At 41.2% G+C, this 27114-nt stretch overlaps 1 long non-coding RNA gene across 2 annotated transcripts; it reads right to left on the bottom strand.

The window, feature by feature from the left end:
• Positions 1-6: 6 nt before the first annotated feature.
• LOC310880145 lies at positions 7-26215 on the bottom strand. Of its 2 annotated transcripts, XR_014571485.1 has the most exons (4): positions 23256-26215; positions 22696-22761; positions 22383-22539; positions 7-2904 (listed from the first exon to the last, which is right to left on the bottom strand). It is a non-coding gene; the product is annotated as an uncharacterized lncRNA (long non-coding RNA). The 2 variants fall into 2 exon arrangements; XR_014571484.1 differs by having other exon boundaries at positions 22696-26215.
• Positions 26216-27114: the final 899 nt, after the last annotated feature.

The following is a 27114-nucleotide window of genomic DNA, read 5'->3' as shown; positions in this document are numbered from 1 at the left end:
GGGAAACGGAGGAAAAAATTGTGTCCAGACCAAGTTTAAAAAAAAAAAAAAAAAAGAGGAATGGCATAGACCATGAAAAGTTGCTTAAATAGTTTTCAAATTGAAAAGTTCTGATCCTGTAGCACTTTAATACCCCAAAAAACACTGAGAATGTTGTATGCTCATGTAGGTGTTCTGGACTAGAGAGGGGAAGGCTACAACTGCTTACATGCTGAAAAGTAGCATTTGGAGAATTATACTGTAACTAGTGAAAAACATCTGCTCAGGTACAGCAATTCCAGCTTCTGTTCATGAGGCTTGATGGAACTTCAAGGCACTGGGAGCATCTGTACAATACCACTAGCCAGGGACACAATGTAACACAAATTCCTATATTCTTGGCACCATTTCTGTATGAAAAAGCTACTACAGATCAGAAAAATACTGAACATCAAGAGATCTCATATCATTGCATAAAATAGTTAAATTTGTGTATGTGTACACATGCAGGCTGAAAGTGGTCTCCATATATATCCACAGACAAAATCTAGCCAGTTTTGCAGTGCTCCCATAATTTGTCTCTGTATGTTTGTGTGTATCTATTATATGAAGTCACGTGCATGTGCACATTTTTGTTTACAGCAGATGCTTTCTGAAAATATCTTTTGTCTCTAATTCTACTTTTTTTTCTTTTTTTTTTCTTTTTTTTTTCTTTTTTTTTTTTAACATAGAGGATCTGTCAGACTAGGGAAATCTTACAAATAGATGGTATTTTAATATGGTTTTAATACCATGAAAGGCTGAGCTGTCAGGGGGGATGGACCCTCCTGATAAGGGCAGCACCCTGCCCCTTCTCCCACTTGTTTATTCTCTTCGTTCAGGACAGGTAGCATTCAGCACAGGTATGAAAAGCCAGGTTACACAAGGTACCATGCAAAGCAATGGCAAAGAGCCCACTACCACCTGTTGTGAAGCTCATACTTCAGAAATTTGGCAATGCCTGACATGTCACTAAACCATAAGACAGCTTTGTGCCTTTTTATGTCAACAATAAGCAGGGAAATAGCCCCAGGAAACAGCCCCGTTTTGTGAGAGCTTGCACAGGGCAAGCGAGAGAGGCTGCCACGTCGCCGTTTAAACACAACAACTGCTTAAAAAGGACGGACTTGCTTCTACCTGGTCTTCCTCACTAAACTTTCCATGAGATCAGTAAAGCCACCCTTCCCAAACCCCCTACAAAATATGATGGGGATGTCCTTAACTGCACATAAAATCTCACAGCAATACCATCAGAGGGTTTCTAGCAGACACTACCCTGCACCAGGCTTTTTCCTCCTCTCATTTCATCTTTCCACAAGTTTTTGCCACAGACCCTTCTAGGGTTTCTCACCTTTTCAGGTCTAAATTCAGCAGCAGGCTTACACTTTTTCTCATCCCATTCTCCCATTCAAGTAAAGGCTGTTCTTTGACTTTCCCAGCAGGTCCTGATGCTCCTTTCACCTTCACCTGCTGTCTGTTAAGTGACTGTGAGGAAAGTGGAGAGACCTAACACAGGGGAAAGATGGAATACGCATTTCTGGGCCCAAACCTGGGATGTGAAAGCCTCCCTTACCTCACAACAAAAGTGCTGAAGTGCCTGACCCATCTGAAGTTGGCTAGTAAAATCACTGCTCAGCCAATACACATAAATTGAAGCAGCTAGCACCAGGCAATCCCCTTCATTTTAAAGATGGGCCTGCTGTTATATCATTTCCTTACAAATTCAAGTCAAAGAACTGTCCATCATCTTTCTGCTCTCTGAGATCACAGGTCACCTTGCACTTCAGCACTCAAGAGGTAAGAAAAGTCTTAGAGAAGAGAGTTAGATACAAAAGACCACAGATGTCTCCAACAAGTGAAAGGGGAAGGAAAGGAATTACAGAAATTAAAACTACAACTTCATTTACTCTTTTTATACTATCTCCACTTCTGCTAGGATTAAATTAATTTAATTTCGATTAATTACTCTATTGACATTTTCATTGCTCGCTTTTTTTTTTTTTTTTGGTTGTTGTTGGTTTTGGTGGTGGTGTTGTTGTTTGTCTGCCCCCTAAGAAAGGCATTAGGCTTACCCAAAAAACAAACATCCTCTCAAATTTTTTATCCTTTCCATAGCACAGCTTCCAGCAGCCCTGCAGCCAGCCAGCAGGTCTGCTCCCTGAGTCACCAGAGAAGTGGCTCAGTAGTTTGGGAATCGTGAATAGAAGCCATTCCTCTACCCAAGTCCGTGAAGGAGAGAGAAAAACCAGTAAAAAGTTGGTACAGTCTGGTTATAAGAACTATCACCGTGCAGGCAAGGATGTGAATAAGTGTTCATGAGTATGTTTTGTTGCCCTCCCTTCACTGAGCGGAGGGACATTCAGTGGGATCTTTGGGAAAAAAAAAAAAAAAGGAAGAAAAAAAAAAAAGCAGTATAGAAGTACCTCATCATTGCTGTTTGCATTACCTCAGGAGTTGTGAAAACTACTGGCAGACTTGGAGCCCATTATATCAAGCAGCCATCAAACTTAAACCACTCGCTGGAACAGGACACAAACAGTTCAAAGCAGACACAAATAGACATGGGAGCAGGAGAAGACGAGGCTACGGTGTCAGCCAGTGTGACTGGTGGTGGTGAATTTCATTAATCACTATAACATGTCCCTAATCACATTCACGTTTTTGTAAGTTGTCCCAGAGACTCCGATTTTCAGGTGAAAACTGCATCACAGTTTGTTACTGGTAGAAGGTAACGAGCTTTTCAGTTAGCATGGGACAGTGATGAGAACACAACCCACTGTGCTATTTTGTTAATATAGAGATGGTCAGATCATACGAACCTAAAACCCAGTTTAAATCTCTGTAAGGATACAGGCAATTGGCAGCTCCTTGGCAGAAATCCTTTATCTGTAACCAGAAAAGTAAGCATTCAATTTAGAAAAATAAATACTACTTATTAGAAATGCTGTTTAAAATAAGAAAGCAAAGCTCTCTCTGAGAGTTAGCTGGCAGTAAAAAAACCGTCAAAAGAATATAAGGAAAGACTAGCTGTTGGTGGGAGGAATATTCTAAGACAGCAAGAAAAAAGTAAGTTCAGTTCAAAGGAAGGCTATAAGAAATTTTTGCCTGAAGGAAATTTAAAATGAAGAAGATAATTTAGGGACAGCAAAAGAGACTAGTACTGAAGACAACATACCTAATCTGTAGATATGAAAGTAGCTAGGCGTATGTAGTTAGGAATAGGTCCAAAAAACTGCAGCTGTTTCAGGCCAATCCTACATTTCTGAACGAAAAGGATCCCTGAAGAAAATAATTCTCAATAACTAGTCTTATTTGTGATACAAGGCAGGAAGTTACATCTTGCTTATCTGGCTGTTCTTCTCACTGTGTATTAACATGCTGAGAAGAAGTACGTTTCGGAAAAAAAAAAAAAAGCCATGGCATTAGCACACTTTCATCTTTCTATGCATTATCTCAGGAAGAACAGAACCAAGAATACCTTTTCTACTGATATTTCAAAATAAAGGTAGTTCTCTAAACATCACTGGTATTGTTTGTGACAGAATATAGTTATATCTGCTGCAGTGCTACTGGAAGGAGTTAGCTTCATTTGCAGTGTGTGCGGGGGGGGTCTTTTTTTGAAAATGAAGAAGGAGAATTAAAAAGAAATGTAAAAGGAAGCCGATAGCAAAGGTTGAGGAAAAACACAAAGGGTCTATTGGACAGCACTTCTATTCTTCTCTGTATGGTGCATTAAGTGCATTACAGTAAAAAAGAAGGAGATTTCTTTCCTCCTCTTTAAAGTCCAACGTTATTGAACTTGAAACCTTTAACTGTGAGCAAAGCTGTGGTTTTTCTCTAATACAATTCTACTATTGATTTCTTCATGCATTTCATCGGAATGATTCTGACAGTTTAGAAAAATACATTACCTTGATGAAAGATACAATTTTTCTCATGGAGAAAGGCACTTGGGTAGGCATCTGTGATGCACCAGGCATGTGAATCTTCAATGAAGAAAGGAAGAAACGAAGAAGGAGGGAAGGAAGGAGGGAAGGAGGGAAGGAGGGAAGGAGGGAAGGAGGGAAGGAGGGAAGGAGGGAAGGAAGGAAGGAAGGAAGGAAGGAAGGAAGGAAGGAAGGAAGGAAGGAAGGAAGGAAGGAAGGAAGGAAGGAAGGAAGGAAGGAAGGAAGGAAGGAAGGAAGGAAGGAAGGAAGTTTGATCCAGTTCTCCTCAGTGAATAGAACTCTGCACAAACAAGTCCCACACTGCATCAGAGTGACTTCATCTTTTGCAAGCACAATCACTTTTTTCTTTCTACCATTTTCTACCATCCTAAATTACTTTCTGGTCTATATATTTATTTTCTATTTTTTTCTCTCTCTGTATTCACTTGATTTGCAATGTGGCATTAGCTTCCTCTTCATGCAACTTGTATATTTTTACCTTTGTGAATGGAGAAAGGTGCATTTTTAATATGTCTACATATCCTAGCACAGAAAAGACCAGCTGCTGTTTTACCACCCAATAACCATTACAGAAAACAGTCTTCCCATTTCCCATCACAATCTTCCCAATTGCACATCTGCTCTCCTTGGATACCCTACACCTTTAGTACACATAAACATGGCTCCTTTTTCTTGCAGCCAGGAATTACACAAAACTCGCAGACTTGAAGGGCAAAAATAATCATCTAACCTAACCTCGTGCGTTATGCATAGTATCAGATTTTCCCTGTGTGTGCTATTACAAGCTCAAAAGCTTTTCTTGAACTGGAATGCATGCCTGAATTTATCTTGAGCTGAAATTTGTGCGGTGAAGGACATTGCTTCCTTTGATAAATTATAACAATGCTTAATTTCCCACACTGTTAGAGTTTCCTTCATTGTACCCTTACTTCTATTCTGAACGTCTTTCAACTATTGTGAAGAGAGAGACTCTAATCAAGCCTCCATAGGCAGAATGTGCACTGGTTTTGATCTTGTTCTGGGAACAAATTCGTCTGAACTAACCATGCTGCCATCATTCTTGTCGTCCATATTATGCCCATCCCCAACACACCTGAAACAATCACTTAGTCACCCTGTATGCAGCCAGCTGTAGGCCTCAAGTTTTCTGGTGGAATTATGGTATGATATTAGCAAGACACAGCTTTGAGAAGACATAAATGAATTTTTCATTTTTACAAAGCTGTCTCCATGAAGATACCACGGAAAAGGATTCCCCAAGCAAATTTGGCCTGCCCATTAGTCCCATTCTGTGGGCACTACAAAAATTCTACGCGTACACGTGCCAGGAACACTAAGAACACCATGACAGTCCTAAGAAGAACAAAGTTTGAATATTTTCCTAGGAATATTTAACCAAATTATTGCTCTTTTTATATGTTCTCAGGAAAAGAGCAACTGTGTGGATGAACAGCATTCTGTTAGGTGCTTGGAGCTAAAGTTTTCATTTCCATTCAGAGATTCCAGCATATTCACATATTCCAGGGTCAACACTCCCTGTGATTATATTACTAGGAAAAATCTCTTTGATTTGTCCTACCCCACATACACAGCATGACCTATAGTACCTAGCCTATGCAATAATCTCATGAAGAGAGCACAAAGACAGCTGATGCAGAACAGACACGGTAGACAACTACATAGACTTGAGGTTGCAACTTCCCTTGCTGTAACGCAGAAAGTGTTTTTTTTGTGTGTATGCGTGGTGTTTTTTTTGGTTTGTTTGTTTTTTTAAAAAGTGGCCTCTCACTTATTCTCTGCTATACAGAAAAATGGTATACATTAGGGTATGTGATGAAAGCTCGTCTTCACACCCACAAAGGGGAACAGAGAGACAACAGCAGGCAGGGAACCCAAATTAAGGACTCCAGGGAACAAACACCATGTCCAGACCCTTCCCAGAGCTACCCCAGCAGAGCCACCAGCCCCAGTGTCCAGGCACAGAACACATCCCAATGAATCCTCATGAGCAGCATCCATGATCACGGATCAGTCGTCTTCAGACTAAGGGGAGTTGCTGCCCAGAGGAGGGACACATTATGGGATGTAAGGGAAGGACATTTTGGGATTCCCCAGGACTTACCACGGAATGCCTGGGAATAAAACAAAGGTAGAGAAGGGAAATACCTAGGTGATCTGGGGAGGAGCAAATGTGGTAAAACAGAGGGATAAGAAGATAAAAAGGGACAGATGCATGTAAATAGGTTGCTGGTTTGTACGTTTATCTGGTCATGTCCTTCATCTGACCAGAGCAGTCCTGTCTTCTTATCAGCTTCCCTTCTAACCCTCTCCTGGGTGAGGTTTCTCCATTCCATGTGCGTGTGTGTGACAGGGGGACTGCATGCAGCAAGCAGCGTGGGGCCTGGGGTCACAGGGAGCCCTGTGTCCATGGTGGCAGCAGCTGCAGCAAGTGCAGCTGCATGGGTGAGTGTGGGAGCAAAGGTGCCCATGAGCAGGTGAAGTTGTTGGGGCACTGTGCATGTGCATGTGCACGTCGAGGGGTGAGACCATGGGGGGAGCTGGGTATCGGTGAGACCAGGGGAGTCCCACCAGCTGCCAGAGAGACCGGGGGGTCTGGGGAGCCTCTAGGAGAAAGACCCCATTTATGTCTGTCTCTAAAGGTGAGACCATGAGTTTGGCTACTGTGAGACCTGTCCTGGGGAGTCCTTGTCAGGTGTGTGAGTGTGCACATACATGTGAGAGGTACTCTGTGCCAGCAGCTGGAGGGCAACTGGGGCCTTGGGGGCATCCAGGTGCCAGCAGCTGGGGAGACTGGGACCCAGGGTTTAGCTGCGGGGCAGACTGAATGTGTCAGCTCAGCTGCTGGAGGGCTCCACCTTGTACATCGCACAGATATAGTCTAACTAGAGGACCTCCACCCTGCTCAGCCAGAGGGGGGAGCAGGAAGAGGCTGTTGGTTCTGCCTGCATTTGTGCAAGTGCTCTGTGTATCTGTTTGGGTTGACCTGTGGGTCCAGCTGTATATATACATACATGGTGTATCCGTGTGTGTCCCTGTTTCCTGCTGGGAATACATTTCCAGACTCACTCTTGGTTGGACCTGGGGGCATGCAGAGGCAGCAGGCTTGTCTCTCTTGGGCTCTTCGAGACAGCATGATATGTTTTCCTCTAACAGTACATATTGTCGATTCCTTCTGGATTTTTCCCTCATGCAAACATGAAGTGTCGAATAGGACAGCACTGTCCTCCAAAGTTAGGGCCCAGAATGGCTCCAGAGAGAGGGGGATTTATAGCTAGAAAGGAGAAGCAAAATCTTCAGTTCATAATGTGAAATGTGCAGCACAGGGTGCAGGTGACTTTGCTCCCTTTCAACATTTCCCCTTCCAAAGACAGGAAAAAAAAGGACTAAGCACTCTTTGAGAGGATATTCCTCTCAAAGTTTTTTCTTTTAGCTTCTAAGCCCTAACAGGCAGCAGTTTACTCTCCATGAAACTGTTCCTGACTTGCCTGAATATCTTGTTCAAGAATCAACAAATTCTTGATCAACAGTGAATGGAAGTGTCACAGTTCTTTCAAAATGGCTCTACCTACCTCATTTCTCTCAGCCAAACTGAAGTTACATGCCCAATGTACATCTTTTTCTGCCATATACCCTCGCTTCATAAGCCTGGGCAGGGCAATACAGGCTAGGTCTCACAAATTAGCAGCAGACAGACTGTCATGCACATTGCTAGGTGGGAAACAAAGAATGTTTTTGCCCAAATATGAAAATCCGAACTCTTCAAAACACCTAGCGTAACCCACCATGCTAGAGCTGTGCATACTGGTTGACCACCACAAACCCTTTTCTGGTCCACAGCGGCCTGCAGAATGACCCTTTCAGGGCTACCCATTCATTCATGCTAACACTGATGGCTAAAACAGCTCCTGGCCTGGTTCCATGCCTTGCCTCTGGTTGCAGAGGAACATCAAGCCAGAACTGCTTTTGCTTTACTGTGCTGCTGGGCAAAGAATGCACAGCATCAGCCAGGAGAGATGAGCTGTGAAATAGAAATTGTATTGCAGTGTACAACCCACAAGTATGGGAGGTCTAGATCAAACAGAGGGTTTTCTATGCAGAAAGGTAACAGAAGAACATGAAAGATGGAAAGTATAAGACAGACTTGGAACAGATGCTTCAGTCTTGGCTACAGTTGAATATACAGTCACTGGCACCAAGCACGTTACCAGAGTAAGACCGCCAGCTAGTGATATTCTGATTTTGAAACACCAAGTTCTTCAAAGTGGAGTTATTCAAACTCTGTGCAAGAGGAATAAATGACCTTCTTCTAGATAAAAACCTTATATTGATAGCTCTCGCCAACAATAAGAGGTACAGTTTCAAGGTTTCCCTCACCCTTGAAGAAGTTTGGTCCCCTTGGAAGAACATTTCAGTAGAGGTTTCCATTGCAAAGTCCAGGATAGGTCTCTGTCCTTCAAGAAAAGCAAGTTAAAAGAGCAGCATTTTCCCCTTCCCTGCTATATTTATTACATCATTAAACCCAAACGCACTACCTAAACCTGAAAAAAAAGTATTTCCAATACTAAAATTAGATTTTTAAGCACACTCTTAAAATAGAAAATAAATTTTTATTACTTTCTCCAACTCAACTCACAAAACTTCCTTTAAATTCTGAGTACCACTGAGTCCGAAAAATTAAGTTTTTACTCTTCTGTAATGAGCATAATTTTGTTGAATTACAGCCAATCAGTGAGCCCCCTTAGGTGTCTGAGGACACTGAAAATTATCACAACATTCTATACAATTTCATCAGAACCATGCACGATGTGACACTTACAAGCCACTACGTGTAGGATTTACCACCTGACTAGTATTCTGTATGTACAAATGTATGTATTCGGTACAGTAAAAGGAACATTTTTTTCCTATCCATAATGCCAGGAATTATTATAGGAAAAATGATGTGCACACACACACCAATTCAGCCCTCTATTCTGCATTTCAGAATCCTTATAACTAGCTTATGTAAGATAGCCTTGATGGAAATTCAAATTAAAGATTAAACTTCCTTTGTCATCCATTTAAAAAAATATACATATATAATACCACGTTAGAACAATAGCTGGCAAGCACTATTGTGTCTGCTGAAATAAGAGGAATGTGTAAGCTTTGTGTCATTTTTACTCAATATAAGCATTCCTACAGTCGAGAATAATTCATAAATAGGCAGGCTTTCCTGCAGAGCAGAGACACAGGTGTGGATTTTATTTATTTATTTATGTTTTTTAAAGCGAGGGCATTGCATGTGTCATTACTGCTTCATGAGAGTGCCTGGCGTAGGGGTACCCGGCCCCTGAAGGGTGAGCCAGGATGCCTTGCTGGTCTCTTAGTTCCCTTTGGAGAACTCAGGCTGAGCTGCGTGCTGCCACGCAGCAACCGGCCCCTCATGAATCTCTTGCTGTGGGTTTTCACACGGAGCTGGGTTCTCCCAGTATGCCTGGTACAGCACGGCTCCTTGAAGAGCAGGTCCTTCAAGGGCACATACAGCAGCTGATAAACCTTCAGCGATATTAGACACCAGCTAATCGCCCATCTTTTAAAGGTAGGGAACTTCACGAGGAACTCGAGATTCAAGCTGGGATGCACCAACCAGATATACCTCCAGGCTGAGCGGGCAGCTAGAAAAAGGCAGCCTGGGTTGCAATATCAGACTTCAATGCCTTAAATCTCCCTGCACTTCAGTTTATGTGTCCCTACGTGCCATACTGGATCCCTCCCCTAGTTACGTGAGTAGTTTAGAAAATATTGTTTGTAGCTTGGGTGCATTTTACTCCACAGAAGCAAAGCCATCACTGCCGGTCTTTGAGGAGTAAGGACACGTTCCGCTGGGCACAGAAACCCAAAGTGATTAAACCCAGCCATGGGGAAAAAAAAAAAAAAAAAGAGAGAGACTGTAGTAGAAATGCTAAGATTGAACTGAATGGAGAGTGGATGGGCATGTCTAGGCATGGAAACACCAGAAGGAAACTCAGAAGTAGGGCTGTAAGCATGGCAGATGTTGGTAGCACCTAGGTTAGAGTTCCCAGCAAGTTCCCAGCACTGAGAACCCAGTATCCCAGGACATCCTGGTGGAGAAAGCACATGAACTTAAAGAACAGTCTGCATTAGGAGATAGTTACAGAACGATGATGGACAGGAATGGAGTGTTCAGGCACACAGATAAAGGAGATAAAAGGGATTAAATCCTGACTCACACAAGTGGGACAGGCTGTACCAAGAGACCACAATCACCGTTAGCTTCTAAGAGATACAAAAGGCACAGTTAGAACCTGAACTTGGTGACCATGTGCTGAATAACTCAGGAGACATGGGGAGGGGAAGACAACTGACACCAATCGTCCTCTGCCCTAGCCAGACCCTCCAAACATGCAGCTTAGTATTTATGAATAGGAAGCCCAAGTGGAATTAACTTTAAAATAAATAAATAGATAGATAGATAGATAGATAGATAAAAATAAAATAAAATAAATCGCATTGAGATTTGCTACAGTATCTCCTGGATGCCAGCACAACCTTTGGACTGGACTTCAGCTCCTCTCTCTCACGGAGGCTTGGAAAGTACTGAAGGCCCCTTAGTCTCTCAACATCTGCATTTGGTCCCACAGGCTTCCTAGGAAATGAAGAAATGAGGGTTGAACCTTCACAAAGCCTGCCTTTGTCTCGTGAGAGGAAGCAGGTATCTCGTGGAGGCACAAATCACAGAAATTACTCTTGACTGACAAACGCGCAGCTATCAAGCCTCCCATTTTGGAGATCAATTGCTGAGAATCTGGTAGTTATTCAGAGTACTCACAGTAGATCTGCCAGCTGCTGTTAATGAATTTAGGGGGAGCGGACACTTTATACTCGGGAGGATGAGAAATTATTCTTGGTCATTGAGGGTCCTCTCCCCAAGATGTTAAACTCGGTCTCTCTCGCTCTAATGGAAACAAAGTACTGGGGCGCTGGTAGTTACTGCTATTGCTGCCTAGCTGTTTACAAGCATTACAGTCACAATTCCTCCTCTGCAATTCCCCATGAGGGAGTTAGTGCATTTGTATACCTAGGCTCTGTTTCAGCTGAGAAGTACTACGTGCACGGGCTAATGGGAAAATAGTCCCTGAGCCTTCAAGTATATTACCTGTGGTAAATTAATCATTTAATATAGGTATACATTTATGTAATATTTGCCTAAGAGTTGCTCTGAAATTCTCTTTGAATAATACACAATTAGATTTAAATGTTTTCCTCAGTTTTCCTTTCATGAGCATATTTTCCAAATTTTCTCCACTAATTCATTCCATAGCTGAATTTCAACTGGTTTGTAAAATTTTACTAACTCGCAAAGATATAATTTGCATAGAAATGAAATACAGACAAAAATGCTGGAGAAAAGAGAAGGAGATTTAAACTAAGTATAGCGTCACAAACAATTTCTTTCATAGGTGCTTTCAAGTGCAGTTGGAAACAGTCATTTAAAAGAATACTATCAAAGAACATGCTGTACCAAGAAATGGTATATTATAAACCTGATTCAAACAGCCACATCTAAATTCCACATTCATATGGATTGAATGATTGACTGATTATTACTGGCATTTATTTCACAGAAAGAGGGCAGCTAAATAAAAGTGTATTATTCAGTCAATGGAGTGCTGTGATGGATAAAGAGGTGAAAATCACAAACATTTAAATCCAACAAAAGGAAGAAGCCAAGGAAAGCAGTGAAAAAGGGGAGAGAATTTATTGCTAAGTGATCATCTTTTAGTCTCATCTATTGATGGTCTGCCTACTCTAGCAACCAGTCTCAGAAAACAGAATTACAGTTTGTCTTAACAGTCCAAACTGGGAGGAAAAGCTGCAATTAATTTATAGTCAGTAATAAGATTTCACACTAGTCCTTGAAGAATCAAAGGGAAGAACTGTCATTTTTTTAATCTGTATTTCAAGGTTTAAAAAGAAAAGCATGGAAAATTACACCTGGGACAGAGTTTAAGAATGACTCTCAGGCAAAGGAGGAGAAATTGTTCTTTGTTTCCCTTCATGCATATGGTATATTTACTCCCAATGGTCTTTGAGAGACTAGCAAGGAAGGTCTTTGCTGTTTAATTCTTGCCGGCAGTTCCCAAAGGCAAATAAAATTAAAACAAGTGTTGGTCTTGTATGTCAGTGAGTCAACAGGCAGATTAGTGTACAGTATCATGTAAGCCAAGGGCAACCGTCAAACAGCACTCTAAAATGACTTTTCTCCACATGCAAAATTCTCTAGCTCATTTAAAAGGTGAATCCAGAACTTGAGCTCTGTTCTTCCAGGTGTCTCAGAGCACCATAACAGGCTGCTGGTGCTGGCAGTTCACAAAGGGATGTTAGGGATGTAAGCTAAGCCCCTTTTCCAGAGTACACGTGCAGGTCATCTGGTGTTTAAAACAAAAAGCAGCCAACAGCCACAGTCATTCTCTTTCTTACAACCAGCAGGCTAAAGAGCTTGGCAAGTTTTCCATCTACTCCTCCTTTGCCATGAGCTCAGTAGCAAACCAGGTGCTGAAAGTCACTGCAAAGACCCATTGCTCCTTTTCTTCCTCTACCTGTATTTCTGTCCATCTCCCCACGATGCCCAAAACTGAAGCATGCAAGACAATGAGGGGACAAGATTTGGAAATAACTCCCAGCTATTCTGTGCTGGTTCATTTTTTATAAGCACAAACAGTATCATCTCACACTGACTGAAACCATATTCTGCAATGGTGTTTCAGGGGTTTCTTCGTAAGGACATGCTTATTCTGAAATACTTGCACATTTTAGATCTCTCCTGCTCTAAAAAATAATAGTAAAAATATAAAAAAAAAAATAAAAAAGAGGTTTATGGGAAAACAACCACAGGGAAAGAAAAGAGAGAGTTACCTTGCTGACTTTAAAATATATCCTAGGGATAGCTTAGTATAAGGAAATAAAAGATCTGGAGCACAAGTATACAATGCTTCATCACACACCAAGTAAGGAAGAGGCCTAGACCAATTGCTGAGAAGTATCTTTGTGTAGAACTCATCACACACTGATTAAGTTTGACTTGTCCTTAAAACACAAAGAAAACAGCCTACTTCTGTATAGAACATATATATATATATAATTCAACAATTTTTATTTTTAACCTGAGGTTTTCAGGTTTAACGAAATCCCCTTACACATACAAAGCAGTTTCTGAACTGCAATCACTGATCTCATCCCAGACTTCAAATTATACCTAAACTATGCTGACAGATCAGAGTAATTGAATAACCTGTTAAAAGTAGTTCACATAAGTCCTGGAGTTTGCACAGTTATTTTTTTTTAAGAAGGATGAAGAAAAATTGCTCTACTTGATAGTTGCTACTCCAGTGCTTTCTCACATAGTGCTCACACAAAGGGGGTTTGGAGAGCCTGTTACCTGAACAATGCTTTATAAATCCTTCCTAAAAAATGGCATCTGAATAGTATAACATTCAGTTTCTTCTCAGGAGACTTATTTTAATGTCAAAACAAAAAGAGATGCTGGAATTACATGAGTTAGTAAAAGGTAGTATTCATCTTTGTATTTCCAGTTTCCTTAGTCTTAAGTTTTAAAAAATATACCACCATAACAAATGCTTGTATTTAAAAAAAAAGAAAAAAAAAAGAAAGAAAAAAAAAAAGCTTGTATGACATTTCTCTTGGCAGGAGATTTAGGAGATTGGAGCTGTGAGAAGTAAGGATGTATCAGAAACTGATACAATGGGGAAACTCGTTTGCACAGGTTTGGGCCCTTAATTCTTCTCTGCATATTACTGGAAAAGTGAAACTAGCAAGGAAGTCTTGAAATGTATTGTGAACTATGTGAATATTTTAAATATTCCATTCTCTCAATATTTTCTGACTACAGGACAAATACCTGAAGTTAACAAAGAATTTCCGTTATGCTTCTTTTCTGTCAGCTAGTTCTTGCACTAGAAATGACCATTGTGTACTGATTTATTTTGCTTAATGGACATTGATTTGGAAATCCTTGCTCTCTGTAAGTCTTCTTTTGGGTGAAAATGAAAATTCAGTGTCCATTTGGTCCACACAGGAATGGCAGTCGCACGTCTCAGTACTCTGCCCTCCCCATGCAGATGGGCAGTATTCAAACTAGGCGTATTCTGCTGATTACAATCCCAGTTATGCCCCTGAAAATATATTATACTTACTTTTCATGATAGTAAGTGGCCCATCAAACGGAAAAATAATGAAAACCAGATTCCAGGGGGAGAGGGAGGGTATTAATCATAGCTAGCAGATGTGTAAACAAGGACACTTATTTTCAGCCTCTTGCAAGTTTTGTATAAAGAATCTGATATTTTTAATAATAGCACACCTCACTCCTGTATTTCATGGTCATATTGTGAAGCTAGACCCCCTAAAAATATCATTGAGGAAGACTGATCATAAACTCTGTTCTTTGTTCAGGAAGAACCCAAAGTCTTGAATGGACCATGAAACAAAAAATGATCAGGTGAGATCTGAGCAGAATCTGTCCCGTGCAATCTTACCAGGAGAACGGATGGCATAGCCACTGCCACAGATGGAGTACTGATTGATAAAGATGCGGATCATAAAAAAAATAAAAATAAAATAAAAATAAAAATAAAAATAAAAATAAAAATAAAAATAAAAATAAAAATAAAAATAAAAATAAAAATAAAAATAAAAATAAAAATTAAAATTAAAATTAAAATTAAAATAAAAATAAAAATAAAATAAAAATAAAAAGGGGGAAAAAAAACTAAACACTTTCCTAAGGGAAGGAATAAAGGAACAATGAATGAGAATGAGAAGGCAAAGAATTTCTGGTAGACAGATCCTTCAAAAACAGGTTTAGGTAGCTTTTACTCAACAAGTTGCTTGGATATGCTCTGAGCAAACCAACTGTCCTATATAATTGAATATTGTTTGGATATAAGCATCAAAGAAATATCTTGCTTCATCATAAGTTTTGTTACTAACATAAGAAATTCGGTAGAAGTCTGAAAATGGGGCTCAGCAAGGACTCTGCACAGGGTCTAAAAGGAATAGTACTACAAACTGTATTCTCCTATCTACCTTTATTTCTCCTTGTAGCTCACCACACTCATTCAATACAACAGTCTTATTTTGCAAGCAAACCTACAGTGACTATGCTATTGTCACGGGACTCAAAGAAGTCATAAGTTCTGTGTCTTTCCACAGACCCAGAAGTATGGCAATTTTTACAGCCACTAAATTAGATCCATAGAAGTAACCTGAAAGAAAAAGTGCAGTCTAGCTACGATATTCCATACAACATGGGTAAGTAGAAGGACACACAATGCATTTTTGCCTAATGGAAGTTTTTAAGCTATATGAAGCTTGAAACTATTCAGAATCTCTAGAAGTAGAGTGCAATGTTCATCTTCTCATGTGCTTTTTCTTTTATAATATAACATTGAAACATCACCTTGTTCAATGGTATGTGAACAAAAACAAATAACAGAAGAAAATTTGCAGCACCAGAATGATAAGTCACTATTAATGTACATGGATTTTCAGATAACATCAATAAGAAATAAAATTTTATTTTGTAATGATGACCATCTGCAAAAGAGTCATTTAGCATAACGTTTAATATAACTAAAACTACTCAGTTCCAAGAATTAAAAGCCACATCAGAAATAGGTATTACATGAATCATCAGCCAGAAATTCTTCTACAGAAAAAGCAGGCAACGCTAGATGTACCTGAAGCTTTTACATGCCAGCTGCCAACACACACATTTCCCAGGAAACAGTCAATTAGTGGCAAACCTGTTTTAGAGAGGATAGGGAGACACCCACAAGAACTCTTAGCAACAAGGGAAAAACTAATCTCTCTCAACGTTTGGCCTAATGATACAGGAAGGACTGGAAAAAGCTAGTTTCTGCTCCTGAGCAACATTACTGGCCATTACCATCATCCTGTGCGGAGCTAAGCAAGCAGCACACTGCTAACAGATAAGGCAGGAGCGCTCTTCTTTAAGCTGCTGGGTTTTTTTGTTGAGCTTTTGAAAGAAATGGAAAGGAAGGAGGGTGAAATAACTCCTTCTCAATTTGAAACACACCCCGTGGAGTGAGAAATAAGATTGGAAAAAAATAGGGAGTGCATATACCCATGGAAAACAAAGCTAGTTCTGGAGATTATGGACCTGGGACGAGGAACCAAAATAAGATTGTTTGGACCTACTGAAAACAGAAATGTGTGGGAGAATGAGAAGATGAGATGAGGAGAGCCTGGGCAGGGAAGGAGAAAAGAGTGGTACAAGGAGAGATTAAAGATGCCACAGAAGAGAGTAAACAGAAGAGCACACGATGCCCCTGCCCAAAACCGAGGAGAGGAATCTCACCTTATCTTTGCTGCCAGCAATGCATGAAAAACCCTCCTGCAACCCCCCCACCTTGACTGTTCATTTAGAGAGCTACAGTCTACTACTAGTGTTAGTCAACGGAAGCTGTCACAGGACTCAGGCATAGGTAGTACATACTCTATCATACTCTGTGTTGTATTTCCACACAGGACATCCCAAGATCTTCACTATAACACTCCCTCATGTCAGCCAGCTACTTCTGAGGCTGTCTGCTGCCCTACTTCAAGTTCAAAGCACACTCTTCATCTAACAGAAGTATCTAAGCAGCTAATCCATCATCTTTCTTATCAACCTAAGACATCAGTACATTTAATAAAGACAAGCAAAGCTTTCTCTAAGAGGAAGAACAACAGATCACAAGTAGGCACAGTTTTAATGCAATTATTTTAGCCAAACTGGATGCGTTGTGCTTGTGCACGTGGAGACAAGACCTGTTGCTTATGGCCTCAGAATCAGATGTTGAGGAGTATTCAGTAAATTTCTGTGTCTTGTCTACTTCCAAATTGTTGCAGTTCTTTTACTCAGGCCTTGACAATATTGCCAGTTATGAACATTGGTCTTTAAGATCTGTTCCTCTCTGAATAAAGGCAGATCCTGAGAAATGATGAGCAGGCTTCTCTGCCCACCCAAACTATCAGGAATGAATGGAGCAAGATCATTTTCCAGAGATGAGACCAATGCATCCTACTTGTGACAAAGCAACAGCTTCATGAGAGAATGGATGCTTTGGTATATTAAATGGTTGAATTTTAAGCATGAGATCCCCTACATAGCTAAGGGTCTCTTCAATCCATACACACACTTCCCAGGCAGTGAATTGTGGCACATTCCACACTAGGGGTTTCTCTCTGCCATCCCTTCTGTAACACTCCACACCTGGGCTGCCCCTTAATTGATAATGTAATTATCAGCATAGTCATATTACTTCACACGAAGCATTTTCAACCATTTATCACAATGTTGATCTTTATTTTAAATATAAATCAGGCAATCATTTATGTCTTTTATGTTCTTTGTATTTATTCAAGAATATTTAACTGTAGACAAAAGGTGACTTATTCATTATTCATCCTGAACAAGGCAAGTATGGCAATTTGAAAAGCCTGACATTTGAGCTTTTTGCCAACACTAGCAAAATTATATCCTTCCCATTGTAAATCAATGAAGTAGAATCATTGTGCACAAAAGAATTAAATTGCCTTGTCACTTTAATAAGGCCACCTTATATACAACCTTCAACCAATGCCATTGTGCAGAAAAAGGGTGCATCCTTTGCCTCAGCTGCCTCAGATCTCAGTAGGCTTTCCAATTAAATGAACATCCTCTTAGTCTTTCACTCCACTCCACTCTTTCTCTTTTTTGAGAGGCAATGTCAGAATGTCATAGGCATAACTTGCTATCAGTGGCATGCACACATCAATGTGAATTAACTTCCTCCAACTAGTGCTTTCTTTTGGCAGCCTTTTTTACTTGTTTGTCAATTCCTAAATGATGGAACTCCAAGAAAAGGGATTTTTTTTTAATTGTTTACTGTGTTTGGATAAAAGCTGGATGGAAATAGCTGTCTGCAAAACAAGAAAACTATACAAATGTGAGAATCCTCTGCTGGCAACATAGATAATGTAAAATGGCAAAGGAACAACATGTCCAATCAAGCAGAGCACAAGTGGCACAAGCCAGAAAGAGAACAACTTTGTGTATTCTCTCTTCACAGACTAGGACCCTATTATTATAATCAGACCCGATTTTTCCCATCTAACATCCCTTGCATTTTACCCTGAGAGCAGAAACCTTTAACCAGCCATTTCCAGGCTTTTAAACGGCTAACTAGAACAGCTATTTCATAATTCAGCACCAGACTGCTGTCTGTCCCTTCCTTCCAATGGTGCACTAGTGTGCAGAGGTGGACTGAGTAACTTCAGCCTGGATTTTCCTCAGAATCAGAGAAACGGAATCAAGGAGACCAAGCTGTGTACTCTCACAGTCAAATCTCAGGAACATGAGTGAATCCCTGTATTTCAAAACATTCAAAAGTTTGCCACTTTACAATTGTTTTGGAGAGTCAATATTTTGTCCTGTTTTGATAGTTAAATGAAAGGTATGCTGTGAAGAAAGAAACCAGGCAAGTACAGAAACGGTGACAATATTCTTGATGTTGTTAACATTTTGAGCTTAGTCAGAAAATGTTAATAATGAATGACCTTTTTCTGAAGGGTATTTTAAGGAGACCAAGCAATTTTCTGTAATGTGGTTACCATAGTGATTGGCCTCTAAAAAGACCAGACAAAAAAAATTGATGTACATCTGTAATCAACCAGCTACTGCGACAACAAATGGTCTGATAAAGAAACACTTTGAGTTTAATTCCAAGCCGGAAAGATGCTGGCTTTTGAAGTATAAAAGAACCTATTTATGGGTGGAAAATAGGTCCTCTAGTAAATATTACAGAACATTTATGATGACTCAGAAGGGATTTTCCATGAAAAATACATTAGTGTACAATAGGTTATTTTTTTTCTTAGAAACTACTTCATCATCTCTACTTTACTGAGTCATTCAGAAAAACAGCCCAGCAAGCACGGGAATGGCAAATAGGAACCTCTGCCTTCCCTACTCACTGTCTCTTACCTTTCCCAGAGCATACCATAGAATAAAATTAATAATAATAATAATAATAAAGTTCAACTAATTGCAACAGTTTTAAACATTTTCTGAAACTAGACTTACAAACTAATGCTGCAAATGTTTCAGCCTACCTAGGCTGGTGATCACCATCACATAGTAGTTAAGGGCAGGAATCTCAAAGCACCCATCACAGGACATATAATGCGACTTTCAAATACAAAATTGGTGTTTTAAAACTACAGCTACCTTCCTCATTCCATGAAGATGATCAAAGGACTGGAGCACCCCTCCTATGAAGACAGGCTGAGGGAGTTGGGGTTGTTCAGCCTGGAGAAGAGAAGGCTCCGGGGAGACCTGACAGCGGCCTTCCAGTGCCTAAAGGGGCCTACAGGAAAGCTGGGGAGGGACTCTGTCAGAGAGTGTAGTGACAGGACAAGGGGAATGGCTTTAAACTGAAAGAGGGTGGACTTAGACTAGATATTGGGAAGAAATTCTTCACTATGCAGGTGCTGAGGCCCTGACACAGGCTTCCCAGAGAAGCTGTGGCTGCCCCATCCCTGGAGGTGCTCAAGGCCAGGCTGGACGGGGCTTTGGGCAACCTGGGCTGGTGGGAGGTGTCCCTGCCCATGGCAGGGGGGTGGAACTGGGTGATCTCTAAGGTCCCTTCCAACCCAAACTATTCTATGATTCTCTCATTCTATAAATTCTCTGGTGACAGGTTAATACTTAGGTGGAAGATGACAGGATAGATGAATTCCAGCTTTTTTAAGCAAATCAAAAGTCATGAAATGGATTTTTTGTATTCTTTGAAATGTGGTAAGGATTTTAGGAAGCAAAACTTAAAGTTACCCTCCTGAACTATCATTTCAGGTCATTCATAGCCCAACTTCCAAATGCAAAGAAATATATGATGCCCTGGGGGAGGGGAGGTTAAATCCCTCTGGACCACTTTGGGATTTCTGAACCTCACTTATGAGGTGAGTCTTTTTTCCATTAATGACTGCACAAATATATATATACAGATCAGAATAGCATCCTGGACTAGACTACAAAGGTAGTAAAGGAAGAACAGGAACATTAGGGATACAGAGTAAGGTTAATTACAGCTTTACAGAAACAGGAAATCAGCAGATTTACACACAAGCGATCATAAGGCATGAAGAGGCATCTCACATGAAAAGTGAAATCAGAAAAACAAGGAGGCAGGAGGAACCTTCAAGAGACAAGAAGAAAGGATGCCGACGCAGGAAGCAGAGTAGGAGAAGGCACCAAAAAAACCCACCATACTCCAGTACATCAGAGTGTGCAAGAACCACAAAATCCCTCTTCAAAATATTATTTTCTGGCCTAGCCTTCAAAAAGTGAACTCAAGAGGAACAGGAAAGGGGACTGAAGTGCAACTAAGCTCTCTGTGATACTTTTCTCCTTAATAAGCCTGGGATGTATCCAGTACCACAAAATCATCAACTTGGTAGACAAAAAGAGACTATTTAAACAGAGCAGATGTTCTCCCAGAAAAGAGACACCATACAGAAATCGTGTCTGACCTGAAGGCATTAGAGATATTATCAAACATGAGTTATCCTCCTTTTTCCTCCGTGTTTTTGGCATTTCATCCAGGTAAGATTTGTGAGGAAAAACGGTATTTTTTAAAAAAACACCATCTAATGTATTTCAAAAAGAAACAGAAGAACTTTTACACATGCAAACCCTTCTTCAGGTCTGACAAAGTAGCACACTTGAGGTTGGGAACAGAATGAGCAGAAGACATGGGAGTTTGAATTGGTTATGTTAATTAAATGATTAGAAACAGTTTGTTGGCAACCTGTGGAGCAGAGGGAGGCTTCTAACAATAGTAAAAGCCTAGGGCACAGGGTAAAAAAAGAGGTAAGTATTGCCTACAGAAGACAAAGACCACAAGAGCAGTACGGTGCAGCAAAATTACAGTGTAGATAAATCCAATATTGTTGTCAGTATTTGATCTAAATTGCATCACAGAAAGAATAACTTCAGTCACCACTGAGTCGCAACCAAACAGCAGAACACCTGGTCTTTTCACAGCCCTACAGCCCACACCCCCAAGCAGTTTTAATACTAACAGAAGACATTATAACCAAGTTCACAACTTTTCCCCCTTTCAAGAATACTCCAAAATCTTTGCTGAAATAACTATCCCTCCCACTCTGTATTTTCATAAACAATAATAACTGAAAAAAACTCTGCATCTGGGAGTGCGAAAGGAGGTTAATAAAGATGAATATGAATAAGGAACTGAATAATATATGAACTGAAGAAGGAAAATCAGAATATTTTTAATAGATCATACTAGTGTTAGGAATATTTTAGGAGCCCTGCAGACAGCAGTCATGTGATAGTCAGGAGATTCAAAATGCTGAAGTATAGGTTTATGCTATAGGGAGACACAGGATTACATCATCACGGGTTATTCGTTTCTTCTGTTGATTCTTCCTGCGCTATTTTTGGCTTTCTCCAAAAAAAATTAAATAAACAGATAAATAAAAGCACTGTTAGAGGAGAAAAAGCCTCCTCACCAGCCTTTACTTCTAATACTTTAGCATATGAGTAGAACAAAGTAGGCTAGGATGGCTGTCTTCAGGCAAGACCAGGTCTGAAGGGTGATTGCGCCTGACCCTCCACCAGCTACAACTAAAGGTCAGAGACTGACAAAGAAATAGCCTCCACATCTGCATGGTAGGAAATGGTAGGACATCAGCTACACCTTCTACCATGGAAGTCAGGCATCAAGAGCTGGGAATTCTGTGCCCACCTCTTGTGGTCTTGCAAACATGTATTGGACTGCCTTTGCTCTACATAACTTTATAGCCTAACTCATAGCTTATGTAAGCATGAACAAGTTTAGCCTATTATAAATTGCATGCATAGCAATGCTGTGGCTTGCCTTGCTGCTAAGTTAACAGGGAACTGGTAAGAGATAGGCACTACGAAAAGAAAGTTAGAGGGTATTCAGTTTGAGATTCAAACACCTAAACGTAGATGCTGCCATGAGCTAGGTGCCTAAGCTACCATTACAATCAATGGAGAGATAAGGCTTGGTTCAGTTGCTTAAATGTGGGTATCTAGTATCATTTTATTTTGTATTCAATTTATTTTATATTCAATGAACAAGCAGCACAGGTGTTCCTGGGGAAAAAGAAAAAGAAAAAAAAAAAAAAAGAGAGAGAGAGAGAAAGAAAGAAAGAAAAAAATGTAAGAAGTTCATTATCTGTGAAAGCTCCCTAAACTCAAAATCAAGTTATGGAAGGCATTAATTCAATTTTGTCAAAGCTAATAGAATTAAATTGCCTTTATAGAGTAAAAGCACTCACCTGCTGTACATAAACAGGATGAAGGCCATCAGAAGCATTATCAACCTGGCAAACACCTTCGTGTAGGCTGAAAAACAGTTGCTCTAAGTCATCAACAACTCCTCAGCATTATTTTTTTTTCCTCTTCCTCCAAATAATGACAGCAGCAACCTACAGACTGCATGCAAGAGACAGAACACATTTAGAGATATGATGATTAGGTATTGCAGGAACAGCTTTGGTCTGCCAACATATTCCACCTTTTCAAAAATTAGAGACACTCTCACAGGGTTGAAATAGATATGGATAGTTTAGACCCATCACTGGGACTTACTTGCTTTTATTTTTCCTTGAAGGAAGAGCCTGGTCTTTATCTTTGACTTGAATCAATGGAGTTAGCCTAAGCAGAAAATTAAAAAATGACTGATTCCTCTGAAATGTACACAGAAACAGAGATACAGAGACATCATGCTGACAGCTTTGGCAAGGGTTTTCATTTTTGCAATCTGAGTGATAATTCTACCTTTCAAACCTTCCACAAAGTCATACCTTTTAGCCTTCCTCATTCAGGAAAAAATCATGAAAAATATATGCTAAAAGGTAGGAAGTCAAATATGAAAGCCCCTGAATGTATCATTATTAGTAGCAATGTTATTGTTGTCTCAACTAGCGTGACATTTTTTTAAAAACTGTTTTTAAAAGGCTAAAGCCTAAACTGCTGGAGCACAAGCAAAGTCACAACGGCACTTTAAAACACATATAATTTATCACAAAGTGCCCACATATATTTGCACTAGTATTTAAATCAAATAAGAGGCATTCTAATGTCCTACATCTACCTCCACAGCCAAGGCAAGATACCATGGCATTTCTATCCCTGCTTTACAGACTCACTTGCATCAGGTTGTGGAATCTTTGAGTCCTGTGTCCCTGCTGACCGGAAAACTCCCTAGTCGTTGGGTTATCACACTGGAAAGGATAAAAGGACCACAGCAACCTCCCTGCATGGCCAGCACCTGCACTTGTCTACAAACCCAACAGGAAACACTGATATTTGATTACAGGGTCATTTGGATAAAGCATCATAAAATTTAATGTGTTTTTGCCTGTTTTGGCCAAAACTATTAACCGAATTTGACCTGGATTGGAAAGTCTGAGCAGCTCAGATGAAGCAACACTTTTTGGCAAATAAAATTTTATGAAAAACAATACCCACTCCTCAGCACATTCTTTCTTTCAGCAAAGCCTCATACTGATTCTGAGTAAAAGGTGTCTTGTGCCAGCAGAAGCAATATGACATACATCTCTGCACCAGCATGAACCTGCTAGGTTGAAAGTAAGCAAACAAAAGTAAATGGGGAAATGCAGAGAAGTGATTTTCATACAACAAAACACAATTCACAGAAAAGGACACTGAAGAACATGCACACATATATGCATGTGTTTCACAAAGAAAAAGGACATAGAGCAGGAGGGAAAGAAATATGAGGGGCAAGCTGGGGCAGGGCAGTTTATAATGCTGTAATCTGATGATGAAGACATGACCATGCAGTTCACTGTCTGCTGTTCCTGGAATACCCTAAACTGTATGTCAGATGCTTTGTATCTCAAGCTACACAGTTAAACTCCACCACACCTGCTCTCTCACTCCCTCTCCTCAGGTTAAAACAGGAGAAAATATAATGGAAAGGGCTCAGGAGTTGAGATGAGGACAGGGAGATCACTCAACAATTATCGTGACTGGCAAAACAGACTCAGCATAGGGAAATTAGAAAAATATATTGCCTATTACTAGCAAGCTAGAGAAGTGGGAAACAAAGGAAAGAAACCAAAAACACCTTCTCCCCATCCACCTCCTCCCCCTGAGCAGCACAGGGGAACAGGGAATGGGGGCTGCAGTCAGTCTATAGCATATCGTCCCCACCACTCCTTCACGGTCCCTCTCTGCCCCTGCTCCACGTGGGGTCCCTCCCACGGGATGCCGTCCTTCTGAACTGAGCCTGCGGGGGCTGCCCACAGGCAGCAGCTCTTCCAGCACTGCTCCCACACGGCTCCGTACCACGGGGTCCATCCCCCAGGAGCAAACTGCTCCAGCACGGGTCCCCCATGGGCGGCAGCTCCCCCCAGACCCCTGCTCCTGCGTGGGCTCCTCTCCACGGGCTGCAGCTCCGGCCCGGGGCCTGCTCCTGCGGGGGCTCTCCATGGGCCGCAGCCTCCTCCAGGCCACATCCACCTGCTCCACCGGGGGCTCCTCCACGGGCTGCAGCGTGGAGATCTGCTCCGTGTGGGACCCATGGGTGCAGGGGGACAGCCTGCTCCACCAGGGGCCTCTCCACAGGCCGCAGGGGAACTGCTGCTGCCTGCCTGGAGCACCTCCTGCCCTCCTGCTGTACTGACCTTGGGGGCTGCAGGGCTGCTTCTCACTCCTCTCTCCCAGCTGCTGTTGTGCAGCATGTCTTATTTTTATTTCCCCTTTCTTAAATCTGCTGTTCCAGAGGCCCAGCCAGCATCACTCACTGGCTCAGCTCTGGCCAGAGGCAGGTCCCTTTTGGAGCTCGCTGGAGCTGTCTCTGATCTGACATGGGGAAGCTGCTGGGCTTTGCAGCCCTACCACTACCAAAACCTCGCCACATAAACCCAGTACAACAGGCTGGATGGAGAATAGAACGAGAGTAGCCCTGAGGAGAAGGACCTGGCTGTATTGGCTGATGAGAAGCTCAACATCAGCCGGCAATGTGCACTTGCAGCCCAGAAAGCCAACCCTATTCAGGGCTCCATTAAAAGCAGTGTGGCCAGCAGGTTGAGGGAGGCAATGCTCCCCCTCTCCTCTGCTCTCATGAGACCCCACATGGTGTACTGCGTTTAGCTGTGGGGCCCCCAGCACAAGGACATGGACCTATTATAACAAGTCCAGAGGAGGGCCACAAACATGATCAGGGGCTGGAGCACCTCTCCTACAAAGACGGGCTGAGGGATTTGGGCTTGTTCAGCCTGGAGAAGAGGAGGCTTCAGGGAGACCTTACAGCGGCCTTCCAGTGCCTAAAGGAGTCTACAGAAAAGCTGGAGAGGGAGCGTAGTAATAGGGACAAAGGGAATGGTTTTAAACTGAAAGAGGGTGGACTTAGACTAGATATTCTTAACAAATTGTTCACTCAGTGGGTGGTGAGGCACTGGCACAGGTTGCCCAGAGAAGCTGTGGATGCCCCATCCCTGGAGGTGTTCAAGGCCAGGCTGGATGGGGCTTTGGGCAACCTGGTCTGGTGGGAGGTGTCCCTGACCTTGGCATGGGAGTTGGAACTGGGTGATCTTTAAAGTCCCTTCCAACCCAAACCATTTTGTGATTCTATGATTTTTTTCTCCATCTGGAAATAAAATCTGTTGACCAAAGATGAGTTCCTCACTTGAGTAGCTCTTCAGGCTGTAGAGGTTTAGGTCAGTAGTTTCCTCCTTTTTGAGTTTCATTTTTTTCCCATTACCTACCCACTCCCATTCCCCCACACATACTATCTTCATTTCTTTTAATCCTTTCCCTATATATGGCTTTACAACATTTTATGTTTATTATTAGTTGGTATTATTTATCCTAACTTTTCACATTGATCTGGTTTGATTTTACCCTGTTCAGTCAGTCCTGCACACTTTTTTATATGAAAACCATGTTTTCACATATAATGTTTGTAAGAGGACAGCATTCCAAATATCACAGAATTGCATCAAATACAGATCTAAATTACATAGTATAACCCATGCAGAAAAAGCCAAAGGAAAATTGTCCATCTCACTTCTCTCTAAAAGCACTTTCACAGATTTCCCTCTCCCCATGAAAGAAAGTGCTCACCCAACATTTATACAGACCTCCTCCATAATTTTTCTGAGTACATTTATTTCTGCACCATTATTCTTAAAGACACTATATTCAAACGTCTCCTCCTTCTTGTCCTGTGGCTCTGTGAAGGGAAGCTGAAAAAGCCTCTGAAATGCAAGTGTAAGTCGACTTATGAACACTTGCTTGAGTACTGGAGAGAGATGAAACACCAGTCAGTCTTTAGCTGTCTCCAAATAAGCTGCTTTCTCAAAGATTAGCATACGTAGCCTCTCCTGAACATGTTTATAATAAGCTTTCAAGTAAATTTTAATTGGAGTCCAGGTATTATTCCTGCAAATCCTCCTCCCACATTAACCACCTGGTTGAAGACAGCTCTCTTGGTTCATTTAGTATCAACAACGAGATGCCAGTCAGCAGAGGAGGGCACAGAGGCACAAGGGCATTAATCAACTCCAAATGCCCACAGAGAGTCTGTGGCAGGCTTCAGGAGGCACAGACCCACAGCTTCCTGCCTGAGACATGAGCACCACAAACAGCCCACAAACAGATGTTAACTCCAAAATTAGGAGCAACATCTCAGATCTGAGCAATGCTACCTTATGTTTTTTTAAATAATTATGTGCACAGGTTTTGGATAACAAGTTTGCTCATAGGAAGTGCAGTCTGTGGTTACGTGCACCCATCCTGGCATTTCTTGATGTATTTTGTAAAGAAGAAGTTCACAAGCTACAAAAGAGAATGGATAAAAAAAAATCAAGCAGTGAATTTAACTTTAGCTTTCCATTTAATTCCATTGAAAGCAGTTGCATTATCTTCATAATCACTGAAAGTGAAATCTGTAATGCATATCTAGAATAAATTAAAGTTGGAAGCAAACAAAATAAAGGTAGAATTGACTATTCATAGGAACACAGATTTCAAATCATA

This window comes from Anser anser, assembly GCF_964211835.1.
Source record: "Anser anser genome assembly, chromosome: 1".
In the NCBI taxonomy this organism is placed as follows: domain Eukaryota; kingdom Metazoa; phylum Chordata; class Aves; order Anseriformes; family Anatidae; genus Anser; species Anser anser.
The sequence above is the reverse complement of the archived record's forward strand: the minus strand, read 5'-3'. Positions and strand labels throughout refer to the sequence as shown.